The sequence below is a fragment of the Petromyzon marinus genome, chromosome 4 (assembly GCF_048934315.1).
Source record: "Petromyzon marinus isolate PM22_M1 ecotype Great Lakes invasive population chromosome 4, UKy_Petmar_22M1.pri1.0, whole genome shotgun sequence".
NCBI lineage: Eukaryota > Metazoa > Chordata > Hyperoartia > Petromyzontiformes > Petromyzontidae > Petromyzon > Petromyzon marinus.
Window position 1 is genome coordinate 20,139,677 of NC_133670.1, and position 18,425 is coordinate 20,158,101.

Genomic DNA, 18,425 nt, shown 5'->3' on the forward strand with positions numbered 1-18,425 from the left:
GAAATCGAACTCTGGGTCGCCGGGTTCGTAGTGCAGTGCGCTAATCGCTGCGACACCGCTCCCCACGTCAGCACCACGCTGACTGCACGCGACACGGGCTCGACCTTACGGCCCCACGCGGACCTTGCGGGCGGACACCGACAGCCGCGTCTCCATCGTCCAGGCGAGACGCCACGGGGCGAACACGGGGCCAGGAGACACCACGGGGCCAGGATACGTCACGGGGCCAGGAGACGTCACGGGGCGAACACGGGGCCAGGAGACACCACGGGGCCAGGAGACGCCACGGGGCGAACACGGGGCCAGGAGACACCACGGGGCCAGGAGACGTCACGGGGCCGGGCGACGTCACGGGGCCAGGAGACACCACGGGACCAGGAGACGTCACGGGGCCAGGAGACGTCACGGGGCCAGGAGACGTCACGGGGCCAGGAGACGTCACGGGGCCAGGAGGACACCACGGGGCCAGGAGACGTCACGGGGCCAGGAGACGTCACGGGGCCAGGAGACGTCACGGGGCTAGGAGACGTCACGGGGCCAGGAGACGTCACGGGACCAGGAGACGTCACGGGGCCAGGAGACGTCACGGGGCCAGGAGACGTCACGGGACCAGGAGGACACTACGGGGCGAGAAGCAGCCACGCGTCCTTGAATCCCGGTGCGGCACGATCGGACAGAAGGAAACTCAGCCACCCCCCCCCCCCCCTCCTAGGCCTCGGTTATGACCCGGGTCTAACAGAAACAAACTCACTACCTTCACCGTGAGCCCGGCGAAATGCAAGCGACATGACACTGTGGGAAAACGTTTCGAACAATGACCCCACTTCAAAGCAGGGACCGTTGCAGAAACTCTGGTCCACACCGGCGACGGCGGTCAGTTGATGTATTGTTGTTTCTGTGGTTGTGCATCGCATCTCATGCAACACCCAGTGAGTTTAGAGTTGTTGTTGTCGTTGTTGAAGACGACCACGACAATGATGATGATGATGATGCGGGTCTATGTCCGCCCGTCGTGCTTGTCTGTCGTCCCGTGTCTCGTGAAGAAAAAAAACAAACACAAAAACAAACCTCAGCCGTGCTCGGCCACGTGCCTGTCTCTCTCGGGGACGAGACGAACACGTGAGGACGTCCCCGCCGCCTCTCACCCCCGTTTCTAGACGCCCCCCCCCATCCCTTCCCCGCTGAGCCTCGCGTCCCAGAGCAGCGATGCCATCGCCACTGGCGCTTTGCAGCTGCAGAATTTATCTCTGCCCGATTCCTCCTCCTCCTCGCGAGCCGCTCGCTCGTTCGGGATGGTTTGTTTTTGTCCTCAATCGGCGCGTCGCTTTAAACGAGAACGGATGCCTTTGTTTCCACATCGATTCTCGCCGACACTCGACGCGCCGCCCTCCCCCCCCCCTCCAATTAAAAAAAAGACGCACGTGGGAGCGTGAAGAGAGGACGGAGGAGAGAGGTGACGACGAGGAGGAGGATGAGAAGGGGGAGGGGCAGGGCTCGCGTTCAAGTGCACCGCGGTCTCTCTGCTGAGCGCCGTCTCTCGCTCGGGGCCGTGGCGCACGCGACGACCCCCCCGCCTCCCTGCCTCCGAACCCCGCAAGAGCCCGCGGCGAAGGGCCCCCCATTTGGGTGAACAGGGCGCATCCCAACCCCCCCCCCCCACGCTGATGCCGGCGCAGCCACGGGCTCAAGCAGAGGCAGCAGATCCGCCACGCACGACCGTCACCTCCGATTAGCGCGGTTGGCTACGTACGGCGCGAAAGAAGTTCAACATACAGTACATCAACACCACTACCACCTCGGATAATACCAGTAGCACCAACACGATCGCCATCGCCATCACCATCGCCGCCACTCATGATACTGACGACAAAGATCCCCTGTATAGCCTTAACAGACTGTTGGGGCAAGTGCTGTTAGCGAGGAGCTATGAAGGCCGGCACGGCACACGAGGGGGTGGGTGGCTAACACCACGCCCGGCCAACTTTGTCTCCCTCCTGCCGATGTTTACACATCGCACTAGGTACTCATTTGAGGCCCAGGGTGTTCGCCGTGAGCGGGAATCGAACTCGGGTCGCTGGGTTTGTGGCGCAGCGTAGCGATAACCGCTCACGCAACCGCTCCCCGCTCACCACCACCACTAACTACTCTTACTATCATCATCACCACTACCAACAAACACTCCCACTAGCCATCGTCACAATCAACCTCTCGAAGTCACGGCGAGTGCCCCTTCCGAACCGTCCGCGGCAGTCGTCGAGGCCGCGTCGAGACTGCGGGGATGAAGTAGTGGAAGCGACCTGTCGGCATCTGGGCAGTGTCACACAGTGTTGTGTGATTCAATGCAGACCCCCCCCCCTCCACCCGATTCCACGAGGGTTTGAGTCAGAATCTGATTTTTTTTAAAAATATATATGTTAATAATAAATATTAATAATAATGAATATTTATAAAACGCCCTTAAACAATCGGTCTCGGGGCGCTATGTTGGAGGAATTCGATGAGCTGTAAAGCTCTTTTTCAGAGATGTCCAGCGGGGGCGGTTCAGAACGTTACAACAACAGACAGCACAAAGCACGACGGGAGCGCAAAGTATAGGAAAGATAGTCAACCTTGATTTGAAGCTTTCGTGACTGCAGGAATCCATACTCTTTGGTTCTTTCGGTAAAGTCAAGTAGGTAGAAAATAATAATAATAATAGATCACGACGTTTCGATCGCCGTGATCTATTATTGTTTCTACCTCCGTGACTTTACCGAAAGAACCGAAGAGTAAATATAGTCAAATTAAGGGGGGGAAATACAAACAAGAGTAAACTATTCTTCATTTGATCACGTGGAAGCAACACTGAGTTCCTGGCTTCACATTTCAGAAGCGACGTGGCCACAAATGACATCTCAACGAAGTCGGCCTAACAACGTGGACATTCATAGCGGCCGAGCGCTGTTGCTTGTCTGTCTGTCTCGCCGTCCACGTGCGACAACAACAACACCAGCAACAACGACGATGACGATGGCGAATAAAGCCACGTGCCCGCGTGTGCGAGACGGTCAACCCACAAAGAGATGTGAGCGCAAACAAAAAAAAACAAAGTTACGGGGGGGGGTGGGGGGGGAATAATTCTGCGAGCTGTCAGCTTTGTCGACGAGGATTTGACCGCCGCCGCCGCTGCTGCCGCTGACTCGGCCGGCTTGCACGGAGACGAGGCAGAGAAAGAGAGACACACGGAGCGAGCGATGCGCCGATTTGGCGGACGAGACGTGCCCCTAGTCGGTGCCCGAACGAGTCACATTTTACACTCGACGCACACAAGCGCGAGCCCCGCGTACTGGTGTCGAACTTTCGTGTCCGTGAGTTCGGAGGAGCGACGGCCCTCCTTTCACGTTTCTTTAAATTTACCCTGCAAATGCAGCAACACGCGCAGCGGACTTGCACGTGCTTATGTATGCAGTTGTTTTATATATATATCTACACACGGTACAGTAATAACCCGATGTAGGTTGTCACCCTTTTACGTCGTTTCGGGGAATACGTCGTCGCTTTATGAACACCACCACCACCACCACCCGATCTGCGTCGTCTCAACCCCACACGTACTTCGCTGACAGCGTCACCCGCCCTCGTCTCGTTATGCGTCGCTTGGACCTACTCGTCGCACCTTTTAGGAACGCATCGCCGACGTAAGTCGGGGTATTACTGTATCGCGTTATATAAGCTGAAACGTTGTTCATTTATATTGTATACTGACACAATTAATAATGGATGAGCCTTTACATGCTTGGCAATGCGCGAGGCCTCCACTGGACGTGCTCTGGGATACTCGACGCCGTGGTGACGAGATGTTAACTACCTCGCCTGGTGTACAGGAGGTCGTGGGCTCGATCCTGACCTTGACGCCCGCTGTATATTTGGAGTTTGCGTGTTCTCCCTGTGATCGCGATTATTTTTCTCCGTGTCCTCTGGTTTTTTTTTCCCTCCACACTTAGAAACGTGAGTTCAGAGTATTTGGCTGCTCTAAATTTCCACGCGATAAGCCACTTCGTTGAGCTATCATTTGTGGCCAGGTCGCTTCTGAAAACGAGCTATCTACATAGCTCAGTGGGCCTTACCTGGTGAAATAAGACATAGTTTAGTCTTAGTAAATAAGGTCCATTGTCCGAAACATTCGTCTGTTACATAGTGTTCTATAACAATGTAGAGTTCATTTATCGCAGCCAAATCCTCTAAACGCATGTTTCTAAATGTGGAGGGGAAAACCGGAGGACCCGGATAAAAATCCACGCGACCACGGGGAAAGAAAAATAAAATGCAAACTCCAAATATACAACGGACGTCAGGATCGGGATCGAACCCACGACCTCCTGTATACCTGGCGAGGTAGTTAACATCTCGTCACAGCATAATTGCCAACGCAGCACCCATTATATAATAATCTAACGTGCATTTTTAACGTGGTATTTCCACTTGTAACAATGCATCGCCCTTGTTGAGACTTGGACTGTTTTGTCGTAATTACGCAATACATACTCAAGTGTTGTTTTAACGCGATGCAGGTACTTTGTGTAGACAATAGAGACGCTCTGCGTATACAGGAACGTGTGCAGTGATTTATCAGCTCGCCCGTTCGCTCTGACCAGAGAAAAAGATCCCCTCTGTAGCCTTACAGACGTTTGGGGCAAGTGATGCTAGCGAGCATCTACGAAGGCCGGCACAGCACACGAGGGAGGGGTTGGGTGGGTGGCACCACGCCCTGCCGCATTTGCCTCCCGAGTGGCGCTGCGGCGATGTTCATGCACCACACTCATTTGAGGCTGAGTCGACCTCGGCGAGGCCCCGGACCGCTTCAAATAATCGCCACTTTTGTCGGTCGTGAGCGAGAATCGAACTCGCGTCAACCCGGGCCACCCCGCGCACAACAACACAGTGCTTCCTTACCCACTGTCTGTCACACCCCCCCCCCCCCCCCCCCCACCACTACGCCCCCCACCCCAAAACCCCCGCCCCCCCTCGTCTTTATTTCAATAAAACCTCACGAACCCGTGCGCCGACAATGCCAAATTTGGGCATCATTTCGTCACTGCGGATGAACCGAGACCCGGGGTCTTTGCCGCGCCAGACGCGTGGGTTCCCAGTTTCATCAAAATCTCATGTCGCACACACCCGGTGACCACGACACGGCTATAAATGTGGCTATTTAAAAAAAAAATGTTAACTGGATATTGTTATTTGGATTTAATATTTTGTTGTTGTTTTTATTATTTTCCCCGTGCGAACTACTGTAATGACTTTTATTTAAGAGTCTGCAACAGAGGCAGTTTGTAACAAACGTACGTGAATATTTACTCCTGCACCACGCGAGGTTCTACGGCATTGCATCACGAGCGGCGATGACAAGCCCCGATGACCCGTCTCGACACGCAGACCGTCCCTCTAGACTTAATAACAAAGATAGGTAGACAATACATCTCAATAATATATTTTTTCTATACATAGCATAACAAAAATGCATGTTGAACTTTTTTCGCACCGTACGTAGCCAACCGTGCTCATCGGAATTGCGGGTGGAAGGACAACAAACTAAACACAAAAAGCAGTTCTAAAGAACTGAGTTTTCAATTTCGATTTTTCTTTTTTAAAGTGCACAGCTCTCATTGGCGTCCTAATATCGGAAGGAAGAGCGTTCCAGGCGGCCGCAGAAGCGCATCTGAAAGCACCACGCGATGCAAGAGTACGGAACGTGTTTCGTATACAAACCATAGGTTAACCCCCCCGCCCCCAAAGCATTCTGGGAGTCCGTTTTAGCAGCATTGGTGAAGGGCAAGTAAACAACTGTGGGCCGGTTTCGACACGCGGTGTCTCATCGGCATGCTTGAATCAATGCCGAAGTCAAATTTAAAACGTTATAGTTTCTTAAAAGTGACGTTCTCTCCATGATATAAATAATCGTAATAGACACCTATGACGTATATAAAACTATAAATTACGGACAAATATAACTTATAGATAACTATAGCTTATAGACACCGATAACGTATTGATAATTGTAACTTACAGACTACTATAACTTATACACAACTATATATTCTAGACACCTATAACTCGCAGACAACTATTGCAGACAACTACAACCTATACACTTATAACTTACACGCAACTATATCTGGAAGACGCCTATAACTTACACGCAACTATATCTTATGTGCAACTTTATGTGCTGTAGACCACGATACTTTATAGTTCCTGTAGACATTTAAGCGCGCACGCACAATAACTTCGCGACGAAGACGCCTGCTCATGGGAAGCTTCGTGCGCTCGGTCAACGAGATCGCATGGCCAGGTAGCTTCTAAAAAAAAGAAGCCACTAGCTGGTGAAAAAAAATCATTTCCCTTATTCTGCACTGCCATCGTGTTTGTGTGTTGTTCTAATTTTGTGACCAGCCCCTACTGGACATCTGTGCTAAAGAGCTGTAGCGCTCATCGGATTTCTCCAGTGTAAAGATTTATAATAAAGGTTTTTGGGTTAGATCACATTAAGTATAAATCCGTCGAAACCCTCCACCACCCGACACAGCGAATCAGTAAGGGATTTGTCACGTAAACAATGCCTCACGTAAACAAAACCTCACGTAAACAATACCTCACGTAAACAAACGTTTTGTTTACAAAGCGTTTTGTTTACGTGACAAATCCCTTACTGATTGGCTGTGTCGGGTGGTGGAGGGTTTCGACACGTTTATACGAACGCGGTCTAACCACAAAAACCTTTATTATGAATAATATTGGTCGCGAAAGCCTACGTGCAAAAAAAAGATTCTGACACCGGACGTATCGATGTCACGAGTCGACGACTGTGGATCCAGAATGAGCCAATCGGCTGCGGGTACTCGTGCAGCGTCACAATGCAATGTCTGCGCGTCGTTGCTGTACGTGTGTTTGTGTGTGTGTGCACGCACGTGGAGCTTCGTCCGCTGGGTTTGGATCTTCCACGAAGCTCACGGTCAACCCTAAACCGCATCCACCTCACAAACCACGGCAGCAGATGCGGAGACCCGATGCACACTTGGAAAATAAAAATAAACTCCCCAGTGTGTGGCGACTGTGATCATCCAGAGCAGAGAGCGTGCAACGTATGATGAACGACGCAATGCCCCGAAGCACAAATACGAAGGAGACATCACAGCGATGAAACTCCGCGACTCCTGACGCGGTTATCTGGGCCTGATCACCGGAATTTGAAAGTATAGTTGATGCTCTGAATCTACATCAGCCATACGACAAGAAGACGATTTCTGCACGTGTCGCCCGGTGTTTACCTTGCTTTGTTAAAGAGGGCAGCCAGCCGAAACGTCTACCTTATGAATGAATACATAACTATACCGTGTCAATACATTCGAGTCATCTTCATTCCACCATTGGATATCGGTCATTGGAGATTTTCTTTCTTACCATACTTCACCACGCTTTCGAGTGGGAGTTGGTGGAGTCGTGCGTTCTGATGTCGCTCGTCAGCGGTGTTAACCGTGGCCCTGGAATCGAACTCGGGTCGCCGGATTTGTGGCGCAGTGCAATTTAAACTGCGGCACCGCTCCCTGTCCCCCGATAGTAAATTATTATCGACGGTAATGCCACGAGCCGCATTTTACAGAGTCACGGTGTATCCTTTTGATAGCGCCTTTGTTAACAAGTACAAATTCGCATTGTTCGTAAAACAATTACATTTACAGTACGTGACAAGGTTATTTTCTTCTCATCCGGTATCCTGTACCCACAACCACACGCGCGCGCACGTGACCTGATTGTTCTTTGTGACGCGGCCTGCGAGGCTCGCATCCTGATGCTCGGAAGGCGAATTTATCTGCCCTTCAGATGATGTTAAAGACGTCGTGACGACGACGACAACAACAACAACAGCCAACAACAATTTACTGCAGATTCAATCTACTCAGAGTCTTAATGCGACGTAAGGGACCGTCCATAAATGACGTCACGCACCTAGGGGGGGGTCAGACATTTGTGACGATGTGTGACGAGGGGGGGGGGTTGAGAAATGTGACGTCACATCAAAATGCGCAACTTTAAATAAATATCGAATTGTTATAACAACACTAATTGTTATAACAACACTCCTACAACATCAGAGTGCAGCGCCACATTAAATACGCGCTACAATGACAATAGTTTAAAGCGATTTGAAGCATGTTTCATTTTCAAAATGGAAATATGGTTTTAGGGAGGGGGGCAGAGCTTTGTGACGTCATATTTGAGGGGGGGGGGTCTGACTTTTTGTGACGCCGTATGACGAGGGGGGGGTCAAAAATCGTCCAAAATCGCGTGACGTCATTTATAGACGGGCCCTAATGCCATTCGCAAGTTGTAGTAATATTATTAAGCTATAGATTAATGTCGCTCCATCGAGCATGCGAACACGAGGACAATTTCTGCGTGACAATAATTTATTTCCACGCTGCAATGCCACAGCCGGAACACAGAAGCCCCTCTAAGTTAATATTTGGCAAAAAATGTGTTTTCCATATTCACAGTATGTATATAAATATATATAAACAATACGCAAAATCACAAACATATATAACATCAATACACGCAACAAAAACAAAGATCCACCGTATAGCCTTTCACAGACTGTTGGGCAAGAGCTGTTGTCGAACAACTATGAAAGCCAGAACGGCATTCGAGGGGGTTGGATGGCCAGTACCAAGCCCCGCCGTCTTTGTCTCCCCAGTGGCGATGATTACACATCACACAAGATACTAATTTGAGGCTAAGTCGACCTAGATGAGGCCCATGACCGGTAGAAATATTCGCCAATATTATGGGTAGTGAGCGTGAATGGAACTCGGTCGCCGGGTTCGTAGATGCGCTAACCATCGCGCCACCGTCCCCCCTTCTTTAAAACTTAACATAGAAAGACAAAGATCCCCCGTATAGCCTCAAGAGACTTTTTATTGTGTGCAAGTGCTGTGAGCGAGCAGCTAAGAAGGCCGGCACGGCACACGAGGGGGTGGGTGGACCAGCACCACGTCCATTCGCCTTCGTCTCCCCAGTGGCGATGTTTTAACGCACCGCACCAGGTACTCATTTCAGGCCGAGTCGACCTAGGGGACGCCAAGGGCCGGTTAAGATAATCGTCACTGGTATTGGCCGTGCGCGGGAATCGAACTCGGGTGGCCCGGTTAGCAGCGCAGCGCACTAGCCACTACACTACCGCTCCCCACAGACTATTAACACTGTACAAAGACAGAGATCCCCCCGTATAGCCTTAAGCAGACCGTTCGGGAAAGTGCTGTCAGCGAGCACCTGTACACACACACACAAATATAACCATGCGAACATGTCAAACATACGAGCTGACCGAGCGACTCGTTTAATATGCTACGATGTTCCACACGGGCCAGAGAGCCGAAATGTGGCGCAGCTGCAGTGAAATGTTACCGCTTATATAACTTAAATAATTATAACTCCTATTTATTTGCCAAGTCTCACCTCCCAAACGTAGGACGCGCCGAATGATTGGCTAACCACGGTTAACATCACTGACAACCCAAAAGTTCTGCGTTTGTTTTTAAGCCCCGTGATGAACCCTAAACCCGTCATCAGGGAACCGAGTAATTCGCCTTCCCGTGCAGTGTGACGCTAAAACCGACAGAAAGCGGGCGAGGCTTGACACGGGTTGCTCGAGTGTGACGTATAAACAAGCATAGACAAAGAGGTCTCCAGTATAGCCTTTAATAGACCGTTGGGGCAAGTGCTGTTAGCGAGTACGCTATGTAGGCCCGCACGGCACACGAGGGGGTGGGTGGCCAGCACCACGCCCGGCCGCCTTTGTCTCCCCAGTGGCGATGTTTTAACACGTCGCCCTAGGTACTCATGTGAGGCTGAGTCGACCTAGGGGAGGCCCAGGACCGGTTCAAATATTTGCCACCGGTGTTGGCCGTGAACGGGAAACGAACTCGGGTCGCCGGGTTCATAACGCAGCGTAGCGCCAACCGCTACCCCCCCCCCCCGCCCACACCACCACATTCTTATACGGACACCTACGCATATAAACACACGTACCCCACATATATACACATGCACGTACAGCCTTTAAATAGACCGCCAGGGCATACGCAAGTACACGCCGGACACTCGCGTACACCCGCCGCCGCGTCGTGCACGCGAGCCACGCGAGCCACGCGCACACGAGCCACACGCACGCGAGTCACACGCACGCGAGTCACACGCACGCGAGTCACACGCACGCGAGTCACACGCACGCGAGCCACACGCACGCGTCATCCCTCGTCCACTCGGAGTGGAGCTGCCGCGAGGCGTCGAGGAGTAGCTTCGACTCCGCACCTAAACAGTCCGGGAGAATGGAGAAGGTTGGGGGGGGGGGGGGCTGGGGTGGAGAGTGGGAGCTGCATTGCCCCCCACCCTCCCCCCTTCCGCCCCGTGCGCTGCAAATCCAAAATTCCAAAGCGTTCTGGGTATTCGCTGCCACCACCACCACCCCCGGCCCGCCCGCCCGCCTCCGCTCCCAAACCCCCCCGCTCCCACGTCAACTCCCCCTCCCGCTCCCTGCCCAAGTCCACCCCAATGCGCGGACCCTCCCGAGAGTCAGCTCGAGGCGCGGCGAGACCCTCGTGGGTAAATAGACGCATGGCACTCCTGTTGGTGTCACGGTCGTGGTGGTTACGCGTGGGGCCACAGAACCACCCTCGCACCACCACCACCAGTGCGCCTACGCCGGCGGTGATTCAGGCAGCACCGCTCCTCCGTCACTCCCACGGTGATTTCGCAATCGCCACGCACCTCGTGTCGCCCTTGCGCGTTACCTGCGCAGCGTCTGCGTTTCGGCGGGGTAGCAGCGAGGGAGATGCGCGGGTGGGTGGGGGGGTATTGCGCGAATCAGGTCGGTGCCCCCCTTCCCCGCCTCCCCCCCCCCACACCTGTCTAAACAGGCTCAAGAGGCGCACCCCCCCGCCCCCCGAGAGTGAGCCGGGCCTAAAGGCAGAGGCGGCGCCGAGTCGTGCACACGAGGAGTGGCGATTGCGAGCGATGGGGATGGGTGGGTGGGTGGGTGTGGGTGGGGAGAATTCTGTGGGGAAAGGGGGGGAGGAGGTCTGGTGAGGAGGGAGAGGGTGGAGCGCTTCCGGCACATCCTGACATTGAACCCTGACCCCCGCGAGGTTTAGCATAACAGGCGCGGAGGGCCGCTGGCCGTGCACGCGATGTTGATGCGACGGCGCGCGCGGTGCTGTGCGGGATCCAGAATTTGGCGACGGAGAGACGTGGGCTTGGAGCGCGGCCGTCGTGCCTGCGTGCGCGCCGTGCCTGGCGGGCGGCCGCATCTCGCGGGTTTATTGGGAAGATTCTCTCCCAAAGGGAGTGCGCCGACACCATCATTCAGCCGTCCAGCGCGTTCGCCGTGTATTTTTACATCTCGCGGCAGTAACACGCGCCGCGCGCAAACTCGTGATGTGTGCGTGGAGCCACACGTGGCCTCTACGGCGGCTTCCATTCGTCTCACTCACCACCCCCCCCCCCATCCACCCACCCGTTAAAGCGTCGCTATACTGAGCGCCGAGGGCGAATAAGGGGACCAAGTGAAACCAACATCGCTCCAACATTGAAACCCAACAGACATTGATACCCAACATCGCACCGACATTGAAACCCAACATCGCACCGACATTGAAACCCAACAGACAATGAAACCCAACATCGCTTCGACAGTGAAACCCAACATCGCACCGACATTGAAACCCAACAGACAATGAAACCCATCATCGCTTCGACAGTGAAACCCAACATCGCACCGACAGCGAGACCCAACATCGCACCGACATTGAAACCCAACAGACATTGAAACCCAACATCGCTTCGATAGTGAAACCCAACATCGCACCGACAATGAAACCCAACATCGCTTCGACAGTGAAACCCAACATCGCACCGACATTGAAACCCAACATCGCACCGACATTGAAACCCAACAGACAATGAAACCCAACATCGCTTCGACAGTGAAACCCAACATCGCACCGACAGCGAGACCCAACATCGCTTCGACAATGAGAACCAACATCGTACCGACATTGAAACCCAACAAACAATGAAACTCAACATCGCACCGACAGTGAAACTCAACATCGCACTGACCATGAAATCCAACATAGCACCGACAATGAGACCCAACATCGCTCCAACGTTTAAACTACAAAACATCGCTCCGACATTGAAACCCAACAGACAATTAAACCCAACATCGCACCGGCCATGAAACCCAACATCGCACCGACCATGAAACCCAACATCGCACCGACCCTCCTCCGTGACGCTCTCCCTTTTATTCTGCCCGTGCCAAGTGACATTTTTCACATCTCTTGCACACATACCCGCCTCTCCCTGCGCCTCTGTGTCTCTCTCTCTCTCCGCTCTCTGTATGCTCATCGCAATATCTCTCTGTCTGCTCGTCTCCCTCTACGACTGTTTACGTGTATCGCTGTACGTATCCCTGTGCCTCTCTGTGACTCCGTGTGAATGTCCGTGTATCTTATTGTCCGTGTCGGCGCGTCTCTCTCGACGTGTACTTACTGTGTATCTGCGTATCTATATATGTCTCTATGTGGCTCTTTGTGTAGCTCCCTATGTATTTGTGTATAGTTAGTTGTCCGTGTAGTTGTATGTCTCCCTCTGTACTTTTTGTGTGTGTCCGTGCACCTCTGTGTGCTTTGAAGTCTATCTGTGAAAGTGCGTGTGTCCCGCCATGTATTTGTGTCTCATTGTCCGAATGTCAGTGTGTCTTCCCGTGTGTCTATCTCCCTATTTGTCTTCGCGTCTCGAAGTATTGTTTTATATATATTTTATTGTTTCCCTTCAACGTGACTTTACCGAAAGAACCAAGAATATAAATATAATAATGTAACCACATAGTATTATTATTTCGTCAACAGAATCTCGGTGCGCACCAGGACGGCAGCTCACATTTGCAATGACGCGAACAGAAACGTTCGGCACCAGAGAGCGACGCAAAAAAAAATTCCTCCCGCGATAAACTCGCAAATAAATAATTCCCCGAAGAGCCACAAGTGACAACACCGCCCTCACAACACAAGAGCCACAAGTGACAACCGTCCTCACAACACAAGAGCCACAAGTGACAACCGTCCTCACAACACAAGAGCCACAAGTGACAACACCGTCCTCACAACACAAGAGCCACAAGTGACAACACCGTCCTCACAACACAAGAACCACAAGTGACAACACCGTCCTCACAACACAACAGCCACAAGTGACAACACCGTCCTCACAACACAAGAGCCACAAGTGACAACACCGTCCTCACAACACAAGAGCCACAAGTAACAACACCGTCCTCACAACACAAGAGCCACAAGTGACAACACCGTCCTCACAACACAAGAGCCACGCTCGACGATTCTTGGCGTGCGCATGCGGCGAAGACTGCACCCGAGACTGATTTTACGCATGCCTCCACGCCTCTACGTCTCTTTCTGCATCTTTCTGAAACTACGTATCTCTCTCTGTCTCTGCATTTCAACACCTCTCTATGACGTCTCGCTCTCTCTCTCCACGTCCCTCGATGATGCCTGTGTATCTGACCGTGAGTCTATGATTGCCTCGCTTCGTCTTTCTTGTCTCCGGCAATGTCTATCTCTATGTGTGTGTGTCTCTCTCTCTCTCGCTGTGTATCTCTGTGTGTGTCTCTCTCTCGCTGTGTATCTCTGTGTATGTGTGTCTCTCTCTCTCTCGCGCTCGCGCGCATCCTCACGTCGCCCCGCACGAGTCGTCTCGCCATCCGCCTCGGGGTTTGGTCTCCTCCGGGCGGCGGGAGCCCAGAGAGAGCCCAGAGACACGGGCGGCAGGAGCGGGCTCCACAACGAGAGACACACGGGGACACCGGGACACATGGGACAGCAGGGGATACAGGCACACGGGGACACGGAGGATACAAGTACACGGGGAGTCGAGGACACTCAGCCATTGGGATGCTTGTGAAACGGCACGGCAAGCAGTGTTCATCCAACGTGAGAACGATTGTCATTCACAACGCAATGTGCGCTGAACACAACACAATGCAATGACATAAACAATTGTTTTTGTTTGTTTGCACCGCCACGAATATTGAAAATGAACATTTCGACGTTTTGTTCGAGCGGCCTTCTTCGGCAAATATTGATGCTCAGAGCGAGGGTCTAGTGCGTAAGGGATGCTCTCGACGCGGTTTGGCGGGTGGGCGAGTCGGTCGGTGGTTTCGGCGAGGCGGTTCGGTGGGGTGGGGTGAATGAGTGGCGCTGCGCCAACGCTTGTAACTCAGCACTATGAACACATGCTGTAGCCAATGGCTATGCACTGATGAGCCCTGCGCGTGAGTATCCTGGAAGAATGCCACACCGGAGGAACGCCTGGATCGCACTCCCTCTCTCTATTCTCTGCGGCAGAAATGTCCCGCCTTTTATGCATTTCACCAAACTGTTGTTTATTTGGTAAAAGGCAACGGGTTTGTAACAATACTGCTCTACAGGGTGCATGACGTTCACCGGCAGTTTATTTTGTCAATCCACTGCCGGATTGAACCCCCCCCCCCTCCTAAGCCGCGTCGGTTTCCGAGTATGTGAGTTGTTTGACCATACTTCACTACGCTGGTCCGTGCGGGTTGGTGGAAGGGGGAATCCAGGGGATTTATTCAGGTAGCCCACTCGCCGCTGATCGTTTTCCGCGGCCTGGCACCAAACCAAACTAAAGTCGCCTGGATCAATTAGCGGTGCGCTAAAGCTCTGTGCCGCCACTCTATTCATATATACTACAACTTGTATATGATATCATAAATATGCCGCATACACAGCATGTAGAGCACAGCTGATAGACGTTATTTTTAAAAATATTTTCTATTTTGTAGAATGTACTCGGAGCGCTACCTATGTTTCACATCTAAACACGTAATCTGGTGGCGATGATGCTGCTACTGCGTCTGCAGTGGTTGCCCAAGTAAAATAAAAAAAACATGAATAAACCTCGAAGCATTCGTTAATAGCATTGCGGCCTTAAAAGGAATATATATAAAATAAGCGACGTTTCGGGCAATGGCCCTCCTTCAAAGAAAACTATGAAGAGCTCTATGTGCTATGAGGAAGGACCATCGCTCGAAACGTGGCACATTATATGCACATTTTTCACTCTAAGGCCGCAGTGTTATTGACGAATGTGTTGACTTTTCTGGTTCACGTCGTACTCTTTAAGACTGCTTGGTAGTGGAACCGTCAACCGCATCAGAACATCATCACCAACAACAAGCCGATGCGCGCGTCCCCTTTCGTGAACGGAAACTTGGGGACGACACGTGTCACAGTCGTGCGATTGTGAGCACGCAGCCCAAACCGCGGGGCTATACAATAAGCCGCATCGAGACACGTAGGGATCTATCGAAGGCGCGCGTACAGATGTATAAAAGACAAGCCGCGGGAGCGAGTAAAGCCGTACACCCCAAACACCACGGCACCGAGTAGGAAACCACCGCATTCTGCGCTCTTTCAATGGAGGAGAAGAGCAAAACGTCAGGAACTCTGTCCCTCACTCTCTCTCCTGGAGCCCCCCCGCACCCCCCCCCCCCGAGTCGCGACCAGCAGTCCACGACATGAACATTGAGCTCCAGGACGCATTGTTACCATCATACACAAGACACACACACAAGCTATTATATCATTCAGTTGTTCCTCTTGTAGGCCTTGCCCAATGTTGCGGGGTCCTTAACCATCTGTAGGTGTTCGCACGCCTTTACCACGGCGCCAAGGCGACCGTGTTGGCTGTGTGCGTGCGTCTGCCGTGTTGCTAGGCAAAACGCTCCGAAAAAAGTGAATTGTTCGCACATCATTCCTGAAAAAATAAAAAAATAAAGCGATGAGACTGAGGCCTTGCCTGGATAAATCACATGTTACCGGCACTATGGCGGTGCCCGCTGTCAGTTTTGTGTACGGCACAATTCTGCTGTGGAGGCGCTACTGTGCCAAACTAAATTAAACTATTCATTTTATTTTACCAGGTAAGACCCACCGGCCTATGTAGCTCTCTTTTTTTTCAGAAGCGACCTGGCCACAAATGATAGCTCTACGAAGTGGCTCATCGTGTAGACATTTATAGCAACCAAATGCTCTAAACAAATGGTTATTAACCTTTACTGCAGGTTCTCAGAAAGGGGCATCACCCACCCCCAAGGGGCGCGTGCACCCCGGGTTAAGAGCCACTGCTCTAAACGCGTGATGTTGATTCTAAATGTGGAGGGGAAAACCCGAGGACCCATAGAAAAAATCCACGCGACCACGGGGGAGCCAGGGGTGGGGGGGGGAGACACGCAGACTCCAAATACACAACAGGCGTCATCAGGGTCGGGATCGAACCCACGACCTTCTGCATACCGGGCGAGGTAGTTAACATCTCCTAGCCACCGTGGTGCTAAACGGGGAGGGGGGGGGGCACGGGTGGTCACGGAGAACTCTCGCCAGTAAATATCCGTAAACCTTTCTGAGCATTAATTAATTAGCAGGCCACATATTTGCTGATGGCATTGAAGAAAGTCGCAACCGGTTTCATAATTTACCTGCAGATTAAACGCGCGTCGCTTGGATATATTGGGCGAAGGTGCCCATTGGCTGGTTCGCTAAATTCCACTTATTCTTTAATTGTTGGAACATTGCCCAAGTTTTAGAATTTTATGTGCTCATGGTTTCGGGTGTGTTGTATCAACGTTGTTGTATCAGCTGTGCTGTATCAGCTGTGTTGTATGAACTGTGTTGTATCAACTGTGTTGTATTAACTTTGTTGTATCAACTGTGTTGTATTAACTGTGTTGTATCAACTGTGTTGTATCAACTTTGTTGTATCAACTGTGTTGTATTAACTGTGTTGTATGAACTGTGTTGTATCAACTTTGTTGTACCGGCTACGTTGTATCAACTTTGTTGTATCAACTGTGTTGTACCGTTTGTGTTGTATCAGCTGTGTTGTACCGTTTGTGTTGTATCAGCTGTGCTGTATCAGCTGTGCTGTATCAACCACGTTGTATCAGCCGCGTTGTATCAGCCGCGTTTTATCAGCCGTGTTGTATCAGCCACGCTATATCAACCGCGTTGTATCAACCGCGTTGTATCAACCGCGTTGTATCAACCGTGTTGTATCAACTTGTTGTATGAACTGTGCTGTATCAACTGTGCTGTATCAGCTGTGTTGTATCAGCTGTGTTGTATCAACTGTGTTGTATCAACTGTGTTGTACCGGCTGTGTTGTATCAACTTTGTTGTATCAACTGTGTTGTACCGTCTGTGTTGTATCAAATTTGTTGCATCAGCTGTGTTGTATTAACTATGTTGTATCAACTGTGTTGTATCAGCTGTGTTGTATCAACTGTATTGAATCAGCTCTGCTGTAACAACTGTGTTGTATCAACTGTGTTGTATTAACTTTGTTGTATTAACTTTGTTGTATCAACTGTGTTGTATCAACTGTGTTGTACCGTCTGTGTGGTATCAACTGTGTTGTATCAACTGTGTTGTACCGTCTGTGTTGTATCAACTTTGTTGTATCAACTGTGTTGTATCAACTTTGTTGTATGAACTGTGTTGTATCAACTTTGTTGCACCGTCTGTGTTGTATCAACTGTGTTGTATCAACTGTGTTGTACCAGCTGTGTTGTATCAACTGTGTTGTATCAACCGTGTTGTATCAACTGTGTTGTACCGTCTGTGTTGAATCAACTTTGTTGTATCAACTGTGTTGTACCAGCTGTGTTGTATCAACTGTGTTGTATCAACTTTGTTGTAGCAACTTTGTTGTATCAACTTTGTTGTATGAACTGTGTTGTATCAACTTTGTTGCACCGTCTGTGTTGTATCAACTGTGTTGTATCAACTTGTTGTATCGTCTGTGTTGTATCAACTGTGTTGTATCAACCGTGTTGTATCAACTGTGTTGTACCGTCTGTGTTGTATCAACTTTGTTGTATCAACTGTGTTGTATCGACTGTGTTGTACCGTCTGTGTTGTATCAACTGTGTTGTATCAACTGTGTTGTACCAACTGTGTTGTATCAACTGTGTTGTACCAACTGTGTTGAATCAACTGTGTTGTATCAACTGTGTTGTATTAACTTTGTTGTATCAACTTTGTTGTATCAGCTGTGTTGCACCAGCTGTATTGTATCAACTGGGTTGTACCAACTGTGTTGTATCAACTGTGTTTTACCGTCTGTATTGTATCAACTGTGTTGTATCAACTGTGTTGTATCGTCTGTGTTGTATCAACTGTGTTGTACCAACTGTGTTGTATCAACTGTGTTGGACCGTCTGTGTTGTATCAACTTTGTTGTATCAACTGTGTTGTACCGTCTGTGTTGTATCAACTGTGTTGTAT